At 39.9% G+C, this 23,134-nt stretch overlaps 1 long non-coding RNA gene across 1 annotated transcript in view; it reads left to right on the top strand.

Moving 5' to 3' along the window:
• LOC118165483 overlaps positions 1 to 23,134 on the top strand; it is a 52,328-nt gene that overhangs the window by 14,696 nt on the left and 14,498 nt on the right. Inside the window, exon 2 of the long non-coding RNA XR_004750069.1 lies at positions 19,294 to 19,532. This is a non-coding gene — a long non-coding RNA (uncharacterized LOC118165483). The remainder of the gene's footprint in view (positions 1 to 19,293; positions 19,533 to 23,134) is intronic.

Below are 23,134 nucleotides of genomic sequence, written 5' to 3'. Positions count from 1 at the left end.
CTTTCTACAGGAGTGGCCACAGTCAGACTCTTGGGGCATATGATACTCCTCAGAATCTTCCCGAGTGCCAGCTATTTTCAGCTCAGAGGAATTACTCAGAAGTGGTACCTTTGTATTTCCTAACCCACAGTGGATATCCAGGCCCTGCCAAGCATCTACAGCATAAATGGTTGGCAAGTTCCCCACTAGCGGAGTTTACCTAGCGTGGTTTTGCTTGTGTTTTGATCCTGCTTCTGCTAAGTTTGTTTGATGCCACTGCCTTTAAGTTTTTGTAGTAGAAGAGGCAGGGAGTCGTCTTGTGTGTATGAGACACACAGAATTTTGTAGAACTTTGCGTACAATAATTATCTCCTTTCTAGACTGTCTTGTCTCCTTATTTGTTGTACAACAGAACAGAAACTCAATTGTTCTCGTTGCCGTTCTTGGAGCCCTTTGAAGTTCTGCTATTCCTCTTTGGAGATGAGGGGACTGGAGCTGATCTTTATTTATTTATTAATGCAGTGGCTTGATAGTATTTTCTGGTTTGAAAATATGTATGACTTGATTTTATGATGTCAGATTTGCTCTTTGACATCAGCTGCACACAGAACTGACCTTTGCATGGCACTGTAACTCCAAGATTATGTTTCTGGTTGGTGATCATCAGATTAATAGCGGTCATATCTTCTTTTGTCTTTCAAATATTGTCTTGCTTTCTTTGAAGCTTCTCCAGCTCTCAACAACACACTGGTCTTTTAAAGCAAATAGTTTTTATCAATTGAAAATTACCTATATTGTATCATTCAAAATCTGACTATAATCTGTCATCAAATCTTTTGACTTACTCTGAATGTGTATTGCTCACATCCTTGATTTCTTAAGGAATAGCACAAATACTTAAAAAAAAAAAAATTCTCTGAAGCATTAGGTTAGCTTTTAGTGTAATGCTGACATTAACTTGGGTATTGCCCTTCCCATAGAACCATTAAGGTTGGAAATGAATTCCAAGATCACCTGGTCCAACCACCCCCCTACCACCAATGTCACCCACTAAACCATGTCCCTAAGCACCAGGTCCCACCTTTCTTTGAACACCTCCAGGGACGGTGACACTACCACCTCCCTGGGCAACCCGTCCCAACGCCTGACTGGTCTTTCTGAGAAGAAATGCCTCCTAATTTCCAACCTGAACCTCCCCTGGCACAAGTTGAGGCCATCCTCTCTAGTCCTATCAGTAGTTACCTATGAGAAGAGGCCGACCCCCAGCTCCCCACACCTTCCTTTCAGGTAGTTGTAGAGAGCAATGAGGTCTCCCGTGAGCCTTTTCTTCCCCAGACTAAACAACCCCAGTTCCCTCAGCCTCTCCTCACAGGACTTGTGCTCCAGGCCCTTCACCAGCTTTGTAGCCCTTACTTTTGCTCTGATCTTTAAAATCCTGAAAGAAAAAAAAAGCGCTGTGCTGCTTTTTTCTTCAACATATCTTAGAATGTAAGCAAAGGCCTGAAAACAGCATCCTTCTAGAATGAGGACTTCATTTAGATGCAGATGAAAAATCAGTCTCTTTACTTCCAATAAATGTTTCTTTTATTTGCTGCTGCAAGACTCCCATCTGTTCAGTAATGAAAGGATGCTTTTTACAGTCCCTATAAATGCAATTTGTAATGTAAGTTGAGGAAAATAGGATTTCTAAACTTCTATGCTGTATTTGTAATAGTTAGTGAAAGATTTTGCTAGAAGTTAACGTAGCTCCAGAAGTGAGTTGGGTATTTTCTCCAGGAAAAAAAAAAAAAAAAAGTGAAAAATAATATTTAGAGAGAATAGTGTAGCTTTCACTTACTGTCTAACTTACCTGTCATTCTGCCTGAGGAAGTGTGACATTGAGTCTAGTTTCTTGATATCTAATTTTAGGAATTTCTGTAATGAAATAATAACTGAAAAGGTGATGTCATCTCAACTTTTTTTTTCCAGGTTCAGAGGTAAAAGGAATTCCATTTCATTGCTCTTGTTAGATGATTTGTGTAATAGTCATAAAGTGGATTCTTTTGCACGCAAACCTGTTGTTTGTGGTCTCTGAGGACTTGTCTGGAAGATAATGTTTTTACTCATTTTTCTGGTCTGTTCAAGACAACTAAATAGTTTGTGACACTGTAAATAAGATTAGGCACAATTAGAACTGTGATCAAATGTTCCCGTTTGTGCCCATTGCCTTTTGGCCTGGCACTGGGGACCTCTGAAAATAACCTGGCTCCATCATCTTACCTAGCGATAGGCATGTAGTGTACGAGCGCCTTATTTGAAAGTTCTGAGAACAGGGTATGTGCACCTGTGAGCAAGGAGATGTTCACAAGCTCAGAGCTAGGTGGTTACCTGTTTCTGCTGTACTTCTAAGCTCTGAAGTGTGGAAGGCTACTTGAGCCTAGAGTGGTCTGCGTGTGCCATCGTGTTTCTTCCTATTTTTTTCTTGTTTTGTTTTTGTGTGTGGTTTTTAGTTGAATGTAACAGCAGTGGCTAAACATGGTATTTGCTGGGAAATAAATTAATCTCTGTCTCTTTTATCCAGTGTCTCAAAGAAATGCTGGACAGCGTTGTCTTTTTCTGCCTGTGCCTTAGAAGTTAATTCTGAGAGGAACAAAGTAATGAAATAGTAATAAATATCAAATGTATTTCAAGACCCTAACAAAGTTGAAAGCTTCTTGAGAAAAGTTTGTGCATAACCTTATTTCAGTTGCCATGAAGAAGGGGAATCTATGCACTAGTTCTACTCAAGCCAAAAATAGCATTTCTTTCATTCTTTGCTCATTTTCCTTGACTGTTACCTGCTCAACAAATTACTTCCCTTACAGCTTGTGGAATGGAAGGAAATGCTCTGCATTTGACTGTCATCTTCATACCACACGTGCTGTGAAATGGGAGGACAGGTGACTACATAGAAGCTAGCTATTATAGTAGGGCTTATTTCCGCAGAATTTTTGAGGTTGGTAGGTACCTCTGGATATTGTCTAGTCAAACCCCCTTGCTCATGGTCAGTGTCATGGCTAGTCAGGTTTGGAGCACCTCCAGGTTGCTTCATCTCCCCAACCCTTCTGGCCAGCCCATTCCACTGTTTGACAATTTAAAATACTAAAATATAAATTAAGAAATAAAACTTCTCTGTTTGAGTGGAATTTCCTGTATTGTGTCTCTTGGCCTGTCACTGGGCACCATTGTGAAGAGTCTGGCTCCATTTTCTTGACTCCTTCCGCCATGAGATAGTCATACACCTAGATAGATCCCCTTTAGATTTATTTTTTCTGGGGAGGGTTATTTCTTCCCAGGTGCAGAATTTTGCTTTTCCCTTTGTCGAACTTCATGATACTCTTGTAGGTGCGTTTCTCCAGCCTGTCAAGGTCCCTCTGAATAGCAGCGCAACTGTCTTGTCCATCAGACACTCTTCCCGGTATTTTTATTTGCCGCAGATATGCTGAGAGCAAGCCAGCATCCATCCCATTGTCCAGGTCATTAGTGAAGATGTGAAGTAGCAGCCCTGCGTTGGCCTCATCGTTGATGAAGGTACTTCGTTGAGCCCTTCACCTACTCTCTGTAGAAGCTGGCTGTTGTCTGCCCAGTGTGTCATAGCTGCGCTGATTATGTGACTGTACAGGTAGTTTGGATGCCAGCTGGGGATGGGAGGACTTCAGCTCATGTTCAGTGTAAAGCCTCCTATTAATAAAACTTTATTAGGTCTTTGTGGCCTAAAAATGAGATTAAAATGCAAAATAACAACACCAATAACAAAAATGTAATTGCCTTCTTCCTAGTAAATGTTTAGGTGACTGTCTACACCTATCATACAGAAGAGATGATGTTCATTTTGTGTTTGGGTGAAGAGGAGCTTATTATGCCAAAAGATGGCTATCATGATGGGGGAGGGGAGATAGGGTGCAGGACAGGAAAGAGCTGATGGCTCGTGTGCCATCTTAAATGTCTTTTCTTCCAGGTCAGTCTGCCATTGGTACCTATGCTTACCTTACCGTTAAATCAAAAACATTTTTATCATTTAAAATGTTGCACTGAAGGCTCAAAGTAAATGCCTACAATGAACCAAAAAGTCTCTGGGAGGAGAAAACTCTGGAAAAAACGAACTAGCAGAGCTGGTAATGTTAAAATATTTGGTAAGAGAGCCTATTAGAAGGAAAAAGTGTATTCCAAAAGTGAGTAGAGGAGGAGCGGAACCACTGACCTGTTGAAGGAGCTCAAGCTGTGAGTGCCTGAACTCAGAACTGCAGTGAGGAATCTCATGCTTAGAACTTGTTGGTCGTTGGAGTAGATGGTGGAAAACTTCATGTGCATTTCTGAGAAAAGCTCCCAGAGGGATCTCAGGAACTTACAGAATAGTGAGCTTTGCTCTGTAAAATAATAAAGTAATGGGTTCATGAATATGATGGGAGAAAGATTAGAGGTTCCTTGTGCAGGGAAGCTATACTCCAAAAATCTGGGAGGAGCTTTTTGAGTTCAGCATATTGACCAATAAGAAGTAATTAACATAGGCTGCTTGGGTCTCCAGGAGGTGGGTGACAAGATTGCTTATTCAGGCTTCCCAGAGAAACCAAGTTAAAGCTGCTCAAAGGACTAAAATTGGAGGAATTAATGATTAGGTATCCTGGCAGAGAGAGTTCACTAGTGAAATCCTACAAGGACTGTGCTAGTTTCTCTGCTTTATAGATACATAACGGGAGTGGCAAGTAAAAGGAACAAGACAAATGTGACAGATGGCTGTGTCATTAAGGGCAGTTGATACTGAAGAACTGTAGAAGAATATCATAGTATTGAGTGACTAGTGAAATATGAGACGAAATGGAATGTAGATAAATATGGAGCTTTAGAAAAATTGCCCTGATTGTACTTGGGTGAAAGGTAGCTGCTATCACCCCAGAAGGCTATCCAGATATCCAGAAGGATATCTTGGCATTAGAGTAGGTAAGTTCAAATCTCACTGTAGTACTTGGTATAAATGAAAAAGCAGAATGCTAGGCACTGTTAGGAAAGGAGAACAAAACAGCTGTGTAAATGTGAGGTGCACCCACATCTTGAAGAGTGTGTGTTTCTGGTCCTGCATCCTGATACAGATGATGGCAAAGCAGATGAGCTATGGAATGAAAATGCAAGAGACAGTTAAATGGACTGTTGGATGTGTCTTCTAGCTAGAAGAGATTTAAGTTAGGAAAAATATTAGAGGCCTATAAAGTCAGCAAGCTTACAGAGGGCAAAAAGGGACTGAAACAAACTGAGATGCTGGGTTCCAAATGAAACCAAGGTTTCCTTCTTCCAAAATCTTCATGGCTTCAGAAAGGCATTAGACAAGTTCATAGCTCCAGTACCATTCTTATTCCTTTAAAAACAGAGATACTGCCTTTTGTTCACAAAGTTCTTAAGCCACAAATCACAAGTGAATGAGAGAGTATACTGGAGAAGTTTTTTCCATGGGCATCCTCTGTTGGTCCTCTCAAAGTGTCAGATGCAGCAGGTGTTTCTGAAACAGGGTTGGAAAGGATTATTTGCAGCTGTTGTTTGTACAGGACCCTTTCTTAAGATGGCTGTTGAAGTGAGTCCACAGGAGAGCCTGAAGGATGATCAGAGGGCTGGAACACCTATGAAAGCAGGCTGAAGGAGCTGGGGTTGTTCAGCCTGGAGAAGAGAAGGCTCTGGGAGACTTTACAGCAGCCTTCTAGTATCTGCAAGATGTACAAGGGGGCCTACAAGAAAGCTGAGGAGGGACTCTGTGTCAGGGAGTGTAGGGATAGGACAAGGGGGAATGGCTTTAAACTACAAGAGGGTAGGTTTAGATTAGATACAAGGAGGAAATTCTTCACTCAGAGGGTGTTGAGGCACTGGCACAGGCTGCCCAGAGAAGCTGTGGATGCCCCATCCCTGGAGGTGTTCAAGACCGTGCTGGATGGGGCTTTGGGCAACCTGGTCTGGTGGGAGGTTGGCATTAGATGGTCTTTGAGATCCTTCCAACCCAAACCATTCTGTGTTTCTGTGGTCTTCGCTGTTGTTAATGATGCTCAGGTCAGGGAAACATGGAGGCTGATCAAATAAGGAGGTTGTGGTTGGTTTTTCACTTGGCATCTATGACATTTTAAAATTCTGCTATGCTAGTACATCGATTTTGTCCCATATCCAGCATGTGAGATTTGTGGTAGTGCTTTAGTCTACTCATAGTAGATAAATTCATTTATCAACTTAAAAAAAGAAAAATTTGCAATTTCTTTCAGTCTTCAGAGTGGGAGTTTAAGGATTACATGACAGAAATAATGATTAAAAACACAAATTTAATGATGAATACAAAGGCAGATTTCCATATTAGTGGCCTGGCATGACTTGAATTTGAACGTTAAACCAAAGAAAAAAATATCATTTGCTAGGAAAATCCTCAGTGGGTGTCAGTGGCTTATTCAGAGCTAAGGAATGTTCCTGGTTCTTTCCCTTTCACTCATGTTGAAAATGGTTTCATTACTAATAGATGGAGCAAAACCAGCTAACACAAATGCTCTAATAGGCTAAATTTCACACGTATGCAATGTTTTGTTACTGTTATTTTTTTCCCCTATCTAGATCACTGTGTTTATTCCTGTTTGTTTATTCCTCTTGAGGCACGGAATTCACTGTATGGATCATTTAAAGTCAGTAACCGTGACACAAGTGTTTTCTTTCTTTATAGAAAAATCACCAAATCAGTCAATTTGCCATAAATTCATCAGGATAGTGATCAGATTTAAATTTTTACACTGATCAAGGTCTAAATAGCGTAAGTGTTAGCACTGAGCTTTTTTTAGGTACCAATATAGAGACTTGACACTTCCACTTACAATGTGAAGCGGTATATATAATAATTCCGCAGGTTATTTCTGAGACATCCTAATTGTGCCATAATGGTTAATGTTTTGGTAGTGGTGGTGGTTTGTTACTAGTGTTTGGTTGTTGTTTTTTAGCAGACTGATAAGCTTTTCAAGATGTGCATCTCTTCACGAAGTAATGATATGGAAGGTGCAATTTCACCCAGCTGCTTTTGAAGAGCTAGCAAAAGATAACTTTTCATATCTGTTCTTTCTGAGACTTACATTCTGGAGTACTTCTCATAGGTAGGCAGAGTGGAACCACCACTGTGTGCTTCTGATAGGGTACAAGTTATATCTTCCTCATTGAGATTCCATTAAATTAATGAACCTTGAATCATCCTTGTTCGGTCATTCTCAATGACGTGGGACTGCTTGAATCATGTTAGTGCTCATAGTGAGAGCTGACCACAGCAACTCCAAATCTTGTTACGTCAAACACCAGATAAAATACCATAGTTGTTTTCTCGTGCCCACAGAAATGGACACACTTTTCAACAGCCCTTTCATCGGATTCTTGTTTACCTGTATGTGCCTGTGTGAATTTTTGGGCAGATGTCAAAGGCATATTTAATTTAATCCGGCAAATATTTTGTGTATCTTTACTTTTACAGAACAGTTGTTGTAAATGAGGTAATGTGTATATTATCTTCAAATTCAAGGCTTCTTTGTATGCTTGCAACGATACAGAAGTGCTTTACTTTCCAGATATTCTTGATCCGTTTAGCAATCCCACGCTGTAGTATGAAAAACACTTCAGGGTAACCACAGATCTTTGGAGTCTGAGTCCAAAGCAAGTAACGTCTGCAGTTCTCATTTCATTTCATCTTTGCCTTGCCTTTGTGTTAGTGTCATTTTTAAATCAAATACTCCTAAATACAACAGCATTAAAAAAGGAAAAAACAGAACTGTTGTATATATACTGTGGTGAAGAATAAATACGGCAGACTCTGTACCACTCTCTCCATCTGTGTATTGAGTGGACAGTCATGACAATATAGGCATGAGAAAGAAGGCTGAAGTTGAGGAGACAGCTCCTTTAGGTCCTGCTCTGCAGCCCCACTTTGCAGAATTTTCCTGGGATTTAGCAATCCAGAAGGGCAAGATTTTAGTAGACCATCAGGATCTCAAAGCGCAGCATCCTATATTTGCATAGGATATATTTCATAGCTGGGGGAGTGCTGTGTGCCAGTTCTCTGTAGCGTGGAAGAACACTTGGGTGTTGCCTCCTAGGCGTCATTGTTGACTGCTAACCCCTAGACAGGAGGTAGGAATCAAAAGAGCTCAAGGAACCAGTTCCAGTAAAAACAAAGTACGCCAGCGTATGCATATTTTCAGTAAAATAAATGTAAAATCAGTCATGGAATACTAAATAAAATAATTGTGGAATCACAATGAATTTGGTAGATGGAATCAATACGGAAATGTTCATGTTACTAGGATGCTAAAGACATGATAAGCTTGTCAGGGATGAAGTTTCAGATGATGATGTGAGGAAGCAAAAGTATCTTTTTTACCTGCAGGCAGACCATACCCATCACAAAGTTAAGGCCACACAAGCCCCATTTCAGCGAGGAACCCTTTTATTATCTAATTCTGCCTATATAGCTGTCATTTTGTATAAGTTGGCAAGAGGATATGCCTAAACCGTTTCTCTCTTTCTCAGCAATTAGACCTCAGTTTTACAGTCTTACTTAAAGTGTGATCTTGCTCTGTGGTCATTTCTAGCTGTAGAGGTGCTTCTGCACTTAGGATAATTTATTATGATCCTTCTTCCTTCCATGTCTTTTTGATTTAAGTTGGGGAAAAAGTCTTCTTTTATCTTAAGACTATTAAAAGTTCTGCCAAATACTTTACCATTACTTCTACTCAAGCTTTTCTCAATGTAATTTCTGACATTCTCTTTTGGTTAAGAGTGTCATTTTGTTCTGTTTGTAAAGCCCTTGGGATGACAGGAACTTGGGCTCAGAGATACTGTCCGAAGCAGCCTGTTTGTTGGGGGTGATTTGTTGCATGCTTGAACAATGGGTCATTAGAGAAGTTGGTTGAATCATACAGGTGATTTCCACAGCTGGTCGTTTGTGGTCACTCCATAGTCCTTTCTGCAGTGAAATAAGAATTGTGATTTTTGTCTGTGTTGACAGTTCTGCTCTTTTGCAGCTTCTCTGTGACCCAGCTTCCCTTGTTTGTTGGGCTGAGGAAGCCTTTTGCTAGCCACCGCAATAGTAAAAGGGGTCCGTGACACTGTTACCTGAGCACTGATGAAGTGCAGAAAAGTAATGGAATGGGCATTTTGGGGATTGAAAAGAAGGTTCTTGTGTCTAAAGCCTAGAGCAGAGACTGATGAGAAGTAGCTAGGTTAGTCATTAGCTGCGTGTAGTGTTATTTGCAACCTTTGTGCAAACAAAGGGGAGAGTTTTGGTGCTGAGCTGGAGCAAAAGGCTGGGACATGACCTCATAGCTGTGAAAGGCTAAAAGAAAGTTTCCACCAAATAATTTGTCTGTGCAAGATAGCAGTATCTAGGATATTCTTTGCACCCAATTCTGGGGAAAGTAGAAAGTATGTGGAAAAATTACAATGAAATAAATCCACAGTAGAAAACGATACAGTTTGTACATCGTAGTATGGTAGTAGCCTGTTTCATAATTCAAGTCCTATGGAAGCTTTAAAAGAGTGCATGCCTCTAAATCTGCATGTGTGCCCCAGCCACGTCATGACCCCATACCCGTGCAAGACCCATATGTGCGTCACCTTCCCTCCTGTACCTTGGTTTTCTCAGAAAGGAAATGCAGTTGCGTGGGCTGGAAAGGAGATGCTGTGCATTCTAGCTACGTTGTGATCTGGATGATTAGTGTAACACCCATATCAGCTCTCTGTCATCACTTGGTCTAAACGCAGAAATCAGAAATTATACTGTAGCTCCGCAATTTAATGCCTAATTTTAATTTCTGCTAAAGAACAACATAAAATCCCCTGAAAAATTGGTAAAAGCAAGTTTTTCCAAGGTTTGTGGTGGAATGGGGGGAGCGAGGTTCTATAGTGCTAAGCCAGTTTGGAGACTGGGAGCACTGAATTCCAAAGCAGCAGAGAGTACTTGCCTGGCAAAATGAGGGGTGTGAAACTCCTCAGATTCAGAACATGTGATGTGTTTAAACATTTTGTTTTTCATGTTACAATAATGCTCAGTCATTACAAAATAAGTCCAAATAAATTGTATTAGCTGTATAAAAACTGATGGAGAGGAATGGCTGTTTTATTATATAGAAAGTACTCCTAAGTAATTAAGGGCAATAATCCCTAGAAACACTGCGTTCAGTAGGTCTTGGGTGTTAAAAGTCTTGCACTGCTAGGTTTGCTGGAGTTTGAGAAGTGTCTTTACATTTCTGCAGCTCTGGAAGCAGTTCTCAGAGATGCAGGACTGAACAGTGTAGTAGCAGAAAGACCATGACTGATTTTCACAAGAGAAAAAAATCCTTGGGGGTGCAGCAGATTAGAATCTGAGGAAAGTGGACTACCATATCCGAATTCTGTAACTTCACTATGTCTGTATATTACCATTTTTGTTTGCTCATCAGTAATAAAAAGTTCAGGAAACTGAAACCTTGATCATGCTGTTAGAGGTTTCTGAAAGGACCACAGTGATCTGATTAGAGTATATTCTAGTCTCACTTTATTTTTTGCAATCTTGATTGAATATGAGAAGTCTATTAAACTACAGAGTTCGAGTTTAAATTGCATACAAGTTGTACACATGGTCTATAATTATTTTGCATGATTCCCCTGTTCCTTCGCTAGGTATGAAGGTCAGTAGATGATATTGTGGAAAGCCAAGTTGAAAATTTAGTGCTGAGTTTTCACTTGCTATCTGGGGTTTCTTATTGACAAATCTCTCAATGGAAGCAAGAGGGATGGAGAAATTTGCTTCGGTATTGGTCTTCCCACCATTATTCAAATTACTGTACTTTTTATTTTCCATGTCTTGCTGAAGGAAAGATTGACAGTGATTTATTGGTGTCAAATGCATCATAGCAACTTCAGTCATATATTCCGTAACCGAATGCGTGAGAGAGTAAGCTTTGCGCGCCCTCACCCCGTTCAGACCCAGGTTTAAATGTTTTAGTGATGCGAGGGTTTTCATATAAATGAGTAGGAGCAGAGAGGCCGTTGAACGTGTCATTTCATCCCTATTGAATTTTAAAGCTTTTAAGAAAAGTATCTTTTGGATTTGCTCTTCCATGTTATGGAAGCCCGGCTTCCATAAGAATAAGTGGGGAACAGTGAACGTGTGATCAGTGCAAAGTTCCCTTTTTAACCACAGAGAGTACCAGTCACTGCAACAAGTCTAAAAATGACTGTACCTTTCTAGACTGTACTCACCTAATGGTTTTCCCTATGGGTTGAGCTGTCAATGGAATGGACCTGGCGTTCACATCCCAATGTTAAGGCGGTACTTCCTGAAAGGCAGCACTGCAGCAGAAGAGAGCCTGGGATGGGAGAGGAGAGTGGGTGGAGAAAACTGCATACAGAAAATGGCAAGGCACCTTCCACCTCTGGAAAAGGGAGACGCAAAATACTTCAATCTGATGCAGGGTATCACCCATTAGTACTGCCAATACAAATAGGACACAGTTCTCCTGGACGTTTCAGGATTTTGTAGCGGGATAATTACACCGTAGATGCAGAGCGTGTGAAACGGCTGCCCTATATTATCACAATATGCATAAAGGATTCATCTATCCAGTACATTCATTTAAAACTGAGGCTAGAGGAGGAGAAGTGAACGTGTGATAGTGTTGGTAGACTCTTGGAAGATGTTTGCTATTATTTTAATGCTGAATCTACATGATGTATTTATTGCACATCATTCTTCTGTAGTATTTATCAATCTTTAATGGACAGCGTGACCTATTGCAAGCCATTTATTCCTAATGGAGGTGTGGAAACTTGAGCCAGATACTAAAATAAAGCAGTAGACTTTAGCCACTGGCTTGTAATTTCTACTTTGTAGAAGTTTTTTCTTCTAATAAGCTTTCTGTGCAAAATGGATGGCTTTGATCAGCCTTTGAGTACCCTAGGGGAAAAGCTCATGACATTTCCAGAAGGAAATGAAACATTACCTCTTTGAAACAACTCCTATTTCAAAAGATTTTGTGATTAAGTGTGGTATAGGTTGGTTTGTTGTTTTTTGCTTTTTTGTTGTTTGTTTTCAAAATGTATTTTGACATGAAACTAGCTTCAGGTTTTGATTCTAGCTCTTTTAAAAAAAAGATTTAATGCTGATGGATTAAAAATATTTAATCCTGTTCCTTTCATGGTACTGGACTGTAAAACTTTGTTGTTAGCCTGAACATGTGAAGATTGAGCCTGTTACAGTTAATGTATTTGTGGGTGATTCTCTTCCCTTTTTGGTGAGAGGATTGATTAAAAAAAAAAAAAAAAAAATCACGTTCCTTGATCGCAGAGGTAAGTCATTATACCTTTTATAAGGCAGCTGATATCACCTGATAATAGTAGACATTAAAACCTGTCTTTAAAGAAAAAAAGTCAAGAAAATGTGAAAATTTACGAAGTAGAGGCAGGATCGTGGAGAAAAGGAGTTCCTTCTTGGGAAGGTGCCATTTGTTCAGATGGCAACACCTAGAGGAAGGCACGAGAGGTTTTTTCTGACTTTTTGTAAATGCAAGAATCCATTCTCTAGTTTGTAGGAGGTATGAAAATGAGCTATTGAATTTTAGGATTTGTCCTAATATTGCACCTCTTTTCTTCATTTTTATAGGTGTTATGCCAAATTTCTTACTTTAGTAGATGCCAGAAACATCAGAAGTGATTGTCATGTTGGAACAATTGTGATTCTTCATGTGGAAGATGAAACATGACTCAAATTAAATTCTGTAGGAAATACTGAGTAGTAAGAGAACTGCACAGTCTTCAGTGTGCTTTTTTGAAACACTGTGACATACATTACACAAAAGATCGTGGTGGTTGGATTGGTTGTTGGTTGTTTTGTTTTTCTTTGTTTTCTCTTGTTGCATTTATTCCCAAATGAAAAAAATACAACTTCTTCAAAAATATGGCTGAGGCTTCCAAATTTGAGTCCACTGCTTTTCCACTTTAAACCTAGACTTCAACTTTGTTGGTAGGTTCATGGAGAAACCCTGTTATTCTGATAGATCCAAACTGATAGCGCACAGGGTAAATAGTAATTCAGAAATAGAGTGTAAGGGGAATTTGCGTCAAATTTCAGGTGGAGATTTTCTCCTTGAATCTTTCAGTGCTTGAAATTCAGTGCATTTGTTTGTGGAATAAAACATTGCTGCGCATCTCCTGCTATTAATGACTAATTTTGGGAGAATCATTCAGCTTGTGGAGCACAGTATGCAGGTGAGGTGTTTTAAGAAGATAATGGAGACGGTTTGTGTCATTTCATAGGCTACGTTTTCCAAGGATAGAATGAGTGTTTTGAATCAGTTAGGACCATGACATGTAGAGGCTCTCTGTAGCAGTTTTCTCTGCAACTGTGTTCATGAGCATTACTTAAAAAATAGTTAAAAAATATCAGAGTCTTCAGATGCTCTCCCTCGTGTTGTAAATACTTTACAGCTTAAGTTACGGTGATATGTAGGGACCCCAGTCAGGGCCCTGTATCCCAGGGCATTCACAGAGCAGCCATTCCTGTGGCTTAACAACCAAATGTGAGAGAAGAAAAAAGTGCATGAATAAAGGACCAGGGGCTTCTGATTCAAGTAATGACGTAGCTCTAGTACAGTGAAGGGTGCTGTGCTTTCTCTTGTTTGTTTGTTTTCTGTCACTTATTTTAGGCTAAATAGTTATCCTTGATTTAAGTACGAAGAAAACTGTCTAGAGTTTGGTTTTGTTTAGAATACTCATCTGAAATACTAGCTTGTCTTCCCATGCTAAAGCCTGATCTACTAGTACCTCAGAAACATCGAGTGCCACGTCTGTGGGATTGAGGCAGTGTTCTCTTAGAGTGCAAGAAAAATAACCATTATGACCCTATTTTCTACCTTTTTAATTAAAAAAAAAAAAGTTTGTCAGATGAACACAGAATACCCTTTGTGGTTTAGGTTATAATTTCATTATTAACAGATGTGATTCATATGTAGAACACAGGGGTTTCCCCCTATGGTGTATGGTATATCCCTGCTTGTGGTAATTCAGGGTTTTTCCTCTCATGCCTGTTCAGTTGGACGCACAGCCTAATGCTTCTTGCTCTCCTAGATGACTGTATAGTAATTTCTTCCATTCTGTCCAATCCTGACAGGTTTTTGTAGGATTGCCTGGTGAGATGAACTCTGACTTTAAGCAGGGATGTGGTTTAGAAACTCCCATGTTGTCATTCTAGCTATGACATTGCCTCCCCTGTTACCTGGGAACGTTGCTGAGTCCTGCTTTAATCTTCCTTATGAGTACATGAGAATGAAATTTCACCGCTACTTTTTGCAGGAACTTTGTGCCCACTTGTGAATAATCCAGCCCTAATCCTGATCTCACAGAAACCAAGAAGTGCTTTGCATTGATAATTTGCTTCATTTTAATGTACAGCTTTGGAAATTTTATCTTAGAAATATCTCCTAATTTTGGCTCTCTCTTTTTTCCCACTGGAATTGGTGATAAAATGATGCACTTTAGCTTTAACAATAGCGGTAAGGGTGATAGGTAGTTCCGAAAAAAAAACTAATTCTCTAGAGGAAATCTCCCTTTGTTCCCCCCAAAATGTTACTACTTTATTACGTTTAACTTCTGGATTGCGAAGGTAAAAATTACGATTTATACACCAGCGTCTAAGGTGCGGTTAGTTATCTTGTTTGCCACTTACTGTTTTAGCAACTAGGCAGTGATAATGCTAATGTGTAAAATTACTCCATGTATACACTAATGTGTGTACTGATGTGTAAAAGTTTGCGTAATCCTGTAAGCAGCTCCTGAAAGTAGATGTCATTGCTTTGTCTGTCAAAGTCCAAAGTTAAATTCCAGTTCACAGCCCAAGAGGAAGAGAGAGTATGTGATATCAACACTATAGTAATGTATAAAGGGTAAGAAAAAGTGTTGTGTCTCGGAATGGTCTTTAAAATGACACCTCATACTTGAGATTCCTTCACTGCCTTTAATTTAAGGGTTGGAGATTTGAGGGTCTGTTGCTGGTCTCTGTTACACTGATTATGTCTGGCTTTGGAAGGTAGTCATAGGAAAATCTTTATCAAGGAACGTCATGAGACTTAGAGTGAAGGTAGAGAGCAGAAGTTGGGTTTTCTTGCCTCACTACCGAAACTCTTCCTATGCAGCATTATCTTGAGAGTGAGTCTGGTTTTGACTAGCAGGAGTACTTGCACCATTCTGCATCTGTGCAGAATAACGCTGTCCTGAGCGTGCTGTAAGTCTCTCATGTGCCGAGAGTGCTCATAACAGTGCCTGGTCAGCCAGTTGTATATCCACCTTCAGACCATTAGCAGGCTTTGGAAACTGAGGTAGTAGTACCTCATCCAGGGACTATTGGCTAGAGGGGCAGTACTGCTACCTTCCCAACCTAGGTCCTCTAGTAACATTCGTGATGTTATTTTTGGAACGTTTTCTGTTATAATGATTTTCCCTACCACTGCTTCTTTATCCTTGCAGTCTTTCTTATGAGTGGTTACTGTATTGCTTCTGTGCTAATAAAGAGCTCACTAATGGTTATTCAACTTATCCTGCCTTTCAGGATTTACTATGTGACAGAGTCTATATAAGTCATAGTTTAAAAAGATAAAGAAAACAGCCAACAATCCAGCAGTCAGATCATAGAGCTAGCAAGCAAACCTATGTGTCTTCCTTGCAAGGCGCTGTGGTTTTTTCCAGTCCTGTTGATTCACTGGGAGTTTACATATACAACACAGGGACCGTGTAATTGATAGCTTATGTCTATTGCACATGTGGGTAGTGCCTAGGGAAAGAAAGGGGAAATCCCTTTGTTAAATGTGAGACTTAATTCTCCAGTTGGTGCATGAGGTGTAACAGTCTGACATCCGTGAAAATTGGTGTTCAAATTCTACATTCAAAGAAACTGGAGGAATGTTTTATAAGATACTGTATATTTTATGACTGGATCATAAAGCAGTTTTATTACTGTGCCTCCAAAACCCTTACCTATACATTGCTAAACAAAAATGTCAAAAGATTCCATTTAAATGCCTAAGAAAAATACAAAGAATGAAACCAGGATCCGAGGGAGACAAATTTCCGATGTTAAACAGGAAGCATAAATACTCAGCACAAGTTAGCAAAAGCATAATTATAATAATATTAATCAACTATAATAATATTAGACCTCTTAAATTTCTCACACACTTCTTTCTATGGATTATTCTTTCATTAATGGGGAATTAAAGTAAGTTAGGCTATCTAATTTAGTGCCGAAACTGGAAACTACAAGAGTGAAAAGAAATCACTTTTCTGTGTGGTTGAAACAGCAAGCAAGAATGGGTCTGCCACTTCCAAAAATAAGGCCACCTCAAAGTATTGTATTATTTCATGATTCTTTTAATAGGTCCTTTCTTACCTTAGTAACTATCTGCATGAATCATCAAGAAAGCTCTAAGGAAAAAATTTTGGAAAAAAAAACTTTGTTGTGAGATTTTTAACTATGTAAAAAAAAATACTTCATGTTTAAATTTGCATTGTTTTAAATAATATTTGAAACTATCCTATAAGACAAAACTAAAACTTTCCAGTTCCTAAATATTTTAACCTTTCTTTTTCCCTTTCAATTTATTTCCAGTCCCCCTCTCCCCAGAAATGGTTCAGCGCTAAGAAGTTGTATACTTTTTTGGAGGCCGATGAGTTAGAAAGCAAGCTGTTCCTATCTTACTTGAAGTCTTCCTTGTGCTTGACTGAGATAGAGAAGAGAAAACGAGCTATCCTTGGCTGCAGAGGAGAGCAGACTGGGAACGGTAATGGGGTATGTAATGGAGGGTTGAGGGAGAGTAACTGAGATTGCGAGAGGAAATGGTGCTTGTGCAGTGGGGAGACACGACTCGGAGGGATGCCTTTAGCGTGCAGGGCACAGGATGTGGGAGGGGGCTCGGGGCTCCAAGAAGGGTGAGGGCTTGTGTCTGGGGCCTTAGGGTGTGGGGAGGCTGGTGGACATAGCTGGGCAGAAAGATGTTACTGAGAAGGGCTCTGGCACTGGTATGAGGGATCTGGGTGTGAAGACTGCCAGGGCTGATCAGCTTTTCAGCTCCTGGGAGGGGAGGTGCGTTGTTACTACTAGGTGAACGTATCCGCTCGTCAGAAAATACAGAATTAAAGCCCTTGCAGCATGTCTGCACAAGAAACGCATTGGCAAGCAATAATGTATGAGTTCTCTTTTTTGTGTTAATATTATTTTAATATTCCTTTTTCTATGCTATTCATTATTTGTACAGTAGCATAGAATCCCAAAAATGTTGAGGAATTAGTACTAATGGCAGGGGGGTTGGACTCAGGTGATCTTTAAGGTCCCTTTCAATCCAAACCATTCTATGATTCTAACATTAAGCTTTTTAAACCATGCTAAAATATGCTTCAGGTAACTGCCATTGTACCTGTGATTAGGAGCTCACAGACTAAATCTTCATGATGCACACAAGCAGTGACTGACGCTGAAAACAGTTTACCCCTTTCTTGTCAATATATACGTGCAAAGGCTCAAACATTTGTTTTAAATCTGTGTGCATCTGGGCATTCTCTGTGTATCAGTGGGTGCAGAGAGAAAACCTCAAGCTCATGGGAAGCAGGTTCAGGCTCACTGGATGTGAGAGAACTCCAGATGTACCAAGCAGTGCGCTGAAAAGCAGTTCTCTTCCTGCTGTAGGCAACAAGGACCTCTTACACTGCAGCACTTGTGAGAATCCTGAATTCTAATTAAAAGTGAAAGGAGTTTTACTTGTATTCAGAAACCAGTCTGATGTTTTTTTCCATCCAGAAAATGATTGAAAGTTTGTAAAGAAAAAACAACAAAAGAAAAAATCAGAAAATGAGTAGGCCTTGACTCAATGTTTTATAATATTTAAAAAGTACAGGTACATTAGTCATATTCTCTGAAGGATTTCTTGTAAAGGAGCTTTGCTGTTTGCAAGCTTTTCCTATGATTAATTTTTTAATAAAAGTATTTTTTTCATTAAGTGAATTGGTACTTTGGAAATTGATAATTATGGAAACTGAAATGATCTGCTCCTGACTTTCAGGGACACTAACTGGTAAGAAGAGCACCTTGCAGAGGAACCGCTTTCTGCTGAGGATGAGCCGTTGCGTGGTGCTCGGCAAACCTCAGGAGGTGTTGCAGTACCTGTTCTAGGGCACCACCTACTGGTGCCTCCTCATCTGTCTGCTGAACATGGGTATCTGTTATATGCAGGGTTTAGTCTATATGTTCTCTTTATGGCATGGAGCACCAGCTATTCTCACTTGAATCAAATCCCAGTGCTTTCAGACAAGGTGGTTGTCATTGCCCTGATCTTGTACAAACCTGTTCCAGGGCTGCTCCACAGCGGAGAAGTAATGGCTACTGTGTTTTTCTGCAGTATGTTTCAATCATCTCATATGTTGTGTCTGTAATGTTCTAGTGATTTCTAAGTGAGTTCACAAGAGAGGAAGAGAAAAATCAACTCCTTTGCTCCCAGCTTTTCCTGTGAGGAAAAATAACTCATACCAGAAGCAATAGACTTGTCTGTGCTATTACGTATAACAACTTTTGACATACTAGCATCTCCAAAAGGTTTGTATGGGGGGATTGTATGCAGAAGACTGCAGCCTGTTACAAGACAGTTACATTACTTACACTGTGGTGTACCTGCCATCTCAGGAATCCGCTGCTTTCCTCTCTTTTGTGCCAGAGGGCTGGATATAGTAGCAGATAGGAAGGCCAGAGACAGTAGTCTGGAAATCAGTTTGAGAGAGCTTGACAGTCAGAGAGCCTGTTGCTGAGAATGAGAGAAGTAAATGGAAGCAGAAGAACGCCCATGACACAGGTGTGAGGATGGTAGTTCAAAGCAGTGGTGTAAAGGTGACTGCCATTGACACTTGACTGGGCTGCTTTAGGAAGTCAGCAAAGGGTCCCTGTAAAGCCAGGTGTGCTCTACAGTGGAGCATTTCAGCCTGAGATTTCAGGATACATTATGTTTCATTAACCATTGGATGCTTCCTGAACGCGTGTATCCTTGCTGTGATTCCCTGCTGAGGGGCTGCTTGCTAAGTTTTGTCTCACAAAGTGTCCCTTTATCCTAGCAGCTCATCGCCAGGTTAGACTTTTAACTAGAGTGATACTGATAGATGAAGGGACAAAATTACTCCTCGGAATTACAGAATTGTAATTAGATCGTAGTACCAGCTAGGGAAGTTGGAAATTTTGGAACTTGAAATCCCATGTCATAAAAATTTTGTTTCTTGCTTCATATCCACTTACAGGAATCAAGAAACATGCAGTGCATTTATACCAGGATACCAGTCTGTCAAGCCTGTCTGCAGTCACTGAAAGAAATCTAAGAAAATCCTCAACCTGAGAACTCATACATGCTTAACACCACAGCCATGGCTGTAGACAGAAACTAGATACCCTCAGGCAGTAAGACATTTTCTCCTTCCACTGGGAGTTAAGCTGCTGCAGTCTATAGGATAGAGGCTTACACAGGAGCAGTTACCATCAGGTAAGCTTCCCTTTACTAAGCAGTGGGTTACAAAGGAGCAGTTGATGTACAGTATTTTGTTCTGTTGCCTCTACTGAATGCAAGGTCTTTGGACATGACCCTTTTCTGGTAAAAGCATCCCAAACCCATGCCTTGGTTTTTCCCACAGATAATCATAGAATCATTAGGTTGAAAGAGACCTCTAAGATCATCAGGTCCAACTGCTAACCTAGCACTGCCACGTCTGTCACTAAACTGTGCCTCTAAGCACCACATCTGTATGTCTTTTAAATACCTCTACAGATGGTGACTCAACCACTTCCCTGGGCAGCATGTTCCAATACTCCACAATGTTTTCAGTGGAGAAATGAAGCTGATGATCTTGGAACAGTCTTTCCAGAGCCTTTAGATGAAATGGTCCTACCATTAAAGAACTAGCCATTTAAAGAAATAACTAAATCATATTACTAATTTTTGAGTCTCTGGTTTAAGCTCACTATGGTAATGGCAAATATTATATGTGAAGTGAGATAGATGTATGACAAGACAGCAGTCCTTCTACCCTTTCCTCCTCCAAAGGCACAAAATGTCACGTTGGTTCCTGGTGAGCTGCTGTTCCCTTAACTGACAAAGCTGGAGAGTTTCAGCCAGCACAGCTAACTCGCTGCTCAGCCTCCTCTTGTAGTCTGCTCTGACCAGAAGTGGTGTGTGATTGCATACATCTGTTGAGGCTGCCTCTGTGGAGAATGCAGTGAATGGAAACAGCAGAGGCAATGCCATCGGTTTGTTTTCTGAGCCTGCCTTACTAAGCCATTGGCACACTGGTAGTGAGAAAGTCACAAGAGCAATATCTCCATCCAGAGCCTCCTTTGGCCTGCTTGGGACCACCTCCCAGGTTCATTTAACTTGTAGAGTGGAAATCAATGCATCTGTAATAGGGACATATAAGCAACTTTCTCTTGTCAGGTGAAATTATCCCAGTTTGCTGTGTATCTGGCACTACTGAGACTTGCCTTTTTGAGAGATGTTGACCATGGTGCTTCTGTTTTGCCAGTGAGAACCTATTCCTTTTATTTAAGTCTTGCAGGATAAAATGGGAATTAAAAACCTTAGAGTGCAAAATCAGGAGTACATCCAGAGTAATTACTAGGAAGGTCAGCTGGTACAGGACAAATAAAAACATTAAATGAGTCCACCTGGTATTACTTCTACCATACTGATGGAAAGAGGTGTTGGGATATTCTTCAGTGAAGGTACACAAAGGCAGTGTTAGGCACAAGCCAAACAGCGTTAGCAAACTATCATGCTGTGAGTTTAAAACAGATCTTTTGTGTATGTCGTGAGAGAAAGTGAATTTGACATGTATCATTTGTCCAAATCGCAACACTGAGCGTGAACTGCTACTGACAGTGGTCAATAAGATACCTTCATTAAGATGCTAGGGCATAAAGAGGACACAATCGACAAAACAGCCACTCTTTCTTAGTTGTGCCTGTTCTGTGAAGCGTGTCAGCGTTTGTGTCTTTAGCTCTTCTTAGCCCCTCTTGCTCTTTCTCGCATGTAGTCTAGAGGAGAGGAAGCCTTTGCTGATGGGAATGGCAATGTAGCACAGATACAACAGCTGAACACATAGGAGATCCTGCTTCACAGCGAACAGCGGTTATGCAGAGAGCTGTGGTTTTGATAAAGAACAAAATCATTGAAATTGCTGAAAACTCTTAAAATTACAAGTGAGTTTTTCACTAGTTTAAAAGCTGCTTCCCTAAATGTTCTTTCATCTGCTTTTCTTCTTTCTGAGGTGTCATAATGGCTGCAATCTAATCCTGTTGCTAGATGAGGCAAAGCAATACAATATTTTGGATATCAAAGTGGTTCCCTACTGCTTTTCCTACTGCTCGTATATCAAGATGTGTTAGAAAGCCTGGCAATTCAGCTTTCTCTTATTTTGCCTTCTTAACTTTTTCAGGCAGCTCTAGTCATGTGCATGTTACTATTTTTGTGTTTGATGACTTGGACAGTCTGTTTGGAGGAGTCTGAGTATTACAAACGTTTAATACTGTTGAAAAGGGTTTTGTGAGGCTAGGAACACTTTGCATGAATTTCCTTTGGAAATGATTTTTGTATGCCACATTTGAATTCACTTCCAAATGACAATTTGAATTACATGTGGATTGCTGAGACGAGAACTTATTCTTGGTTAGGTCTGAAAGTGGTACTCGGTGTTAGAAATCAATTAAAAGGCTTAGGTACACAAACATCCAATTTGGATTTACAAGCAATGTCTTAAAACTGTCATCCAATCCACAACTGCAAGTGTGGTAGGGAAGGTGCTGTGCTATGTTTGTTGTGTTGCAAAACAGCTGAAATTGATTAAATGCATGTAAAAAAAAAAAAAAAAAAGAGAGAAGTGGGCCACCTCTGGTATGATTTTGGGTATCAGAAGTCTGAGATGTAACTGCTGTCTGCATTTAGGGACATGTGCGAGAGCCCATCAACATGACTGATTTTTATTTGTATCCATTAACTTGGGTGTGGTGAAAGGGGAAATTTGGAACTCCAAAACCTCAATAATGTCAAAAGAATTTATTTTAAAAAGTTGGTAAGTAGCATTGAATTACTGTTTCTGCAACTGTTGTTGCAATGGGATTCGAAGAGCGTACAATTCAAGCTGGCTCAAAACCATTCTGTTTTGAAAATTCTCCTCTACCAGTATTTCAGTTTATCCTTACAAAAACACATCCCCAGACATTGAGCTTAGAGAGAGAGATCTCCAAAACATCTGCTAGAAATAATTACAGAAATACGAATGTAATTTCTTGCACTAAGGACTAAAAGATCATGTTACTTACTGTATAACACCACTTTTGACTATGTGTGGGCCTGGTGACGGTACTTAAAGGAAAAATGCTGTTTTTTGAAATGGCACTGGCTACGTGATGAGTAAAATACTGCCAATTTCATTGTTTATTTTTCACTACATAATACTGCTATTTTTGGGTCCTGTTTATTTACCAGTGTAGTCCTAACTCTTAAAGATGCTCTTTAACTAATCAGTATTAACTATTAGGCAGTAAAAGAGTGTGCTTGTGACAAGTGAAATATGGCACGTTCACATAAATTGTTTAATTATCCATCTCTAGGGTTAAGAGGACTGGCACGTATATGCTGCATTATGTGAACTGTGAGATGTTTAGCAAGTCACCTATGTCTGGATAATTTTTGATACATGGGTAACATTCAAATAGAACAACAGGAAGAACCACGATTTTATTCATAGCTTATGATTAAAAGCATAAACTACTCTGTTCCATAGGTATGGAGCTATTTGTCTGAAGTTCAAAGTAGTTTGAAATATGTTTATGATATATTTTAAAGTATAAATCATCATTCTTTAACTTGAAAACCGAGCATGAGTTATCCAAAGTCATGTGACTGCTGATATGTGACTTGGTGCTGAAGTGAATTACTTGTGTTGGTGCTTCATCTTGGTGGAAAATAAGGACATCTGTGGGGGCTGGGAAAACACCTTGGGTGCTTTTGATTATGAAATGGGTTATTGATGGATTGATACTCATATGGAAACTTTCATGGAGAAGTTTTAAATTAGATTATTATCCATTTTG

The sequence above is a fragment of the Oxyura jamaicensis genome, chromosome 4 (assembly GCF_011077185.1).
Source record: "Oxyura jamaicensis isolate SHBP4307 breed ruddy duck chromosome 4, BPBGC_Ojam_1.0, whole genome shotgun sequence".
NCBI lineage: Eukaryota > Metazoa > Chordata > Aves > Anseriformes > Anatidae > Oxyura > Oxyura jamaicensis.
The sequence above is the reverse complement of the archived record's forward strand: the minus strand, read 5'-3'. Positions and strand labels throughout refer to the sequence as shown.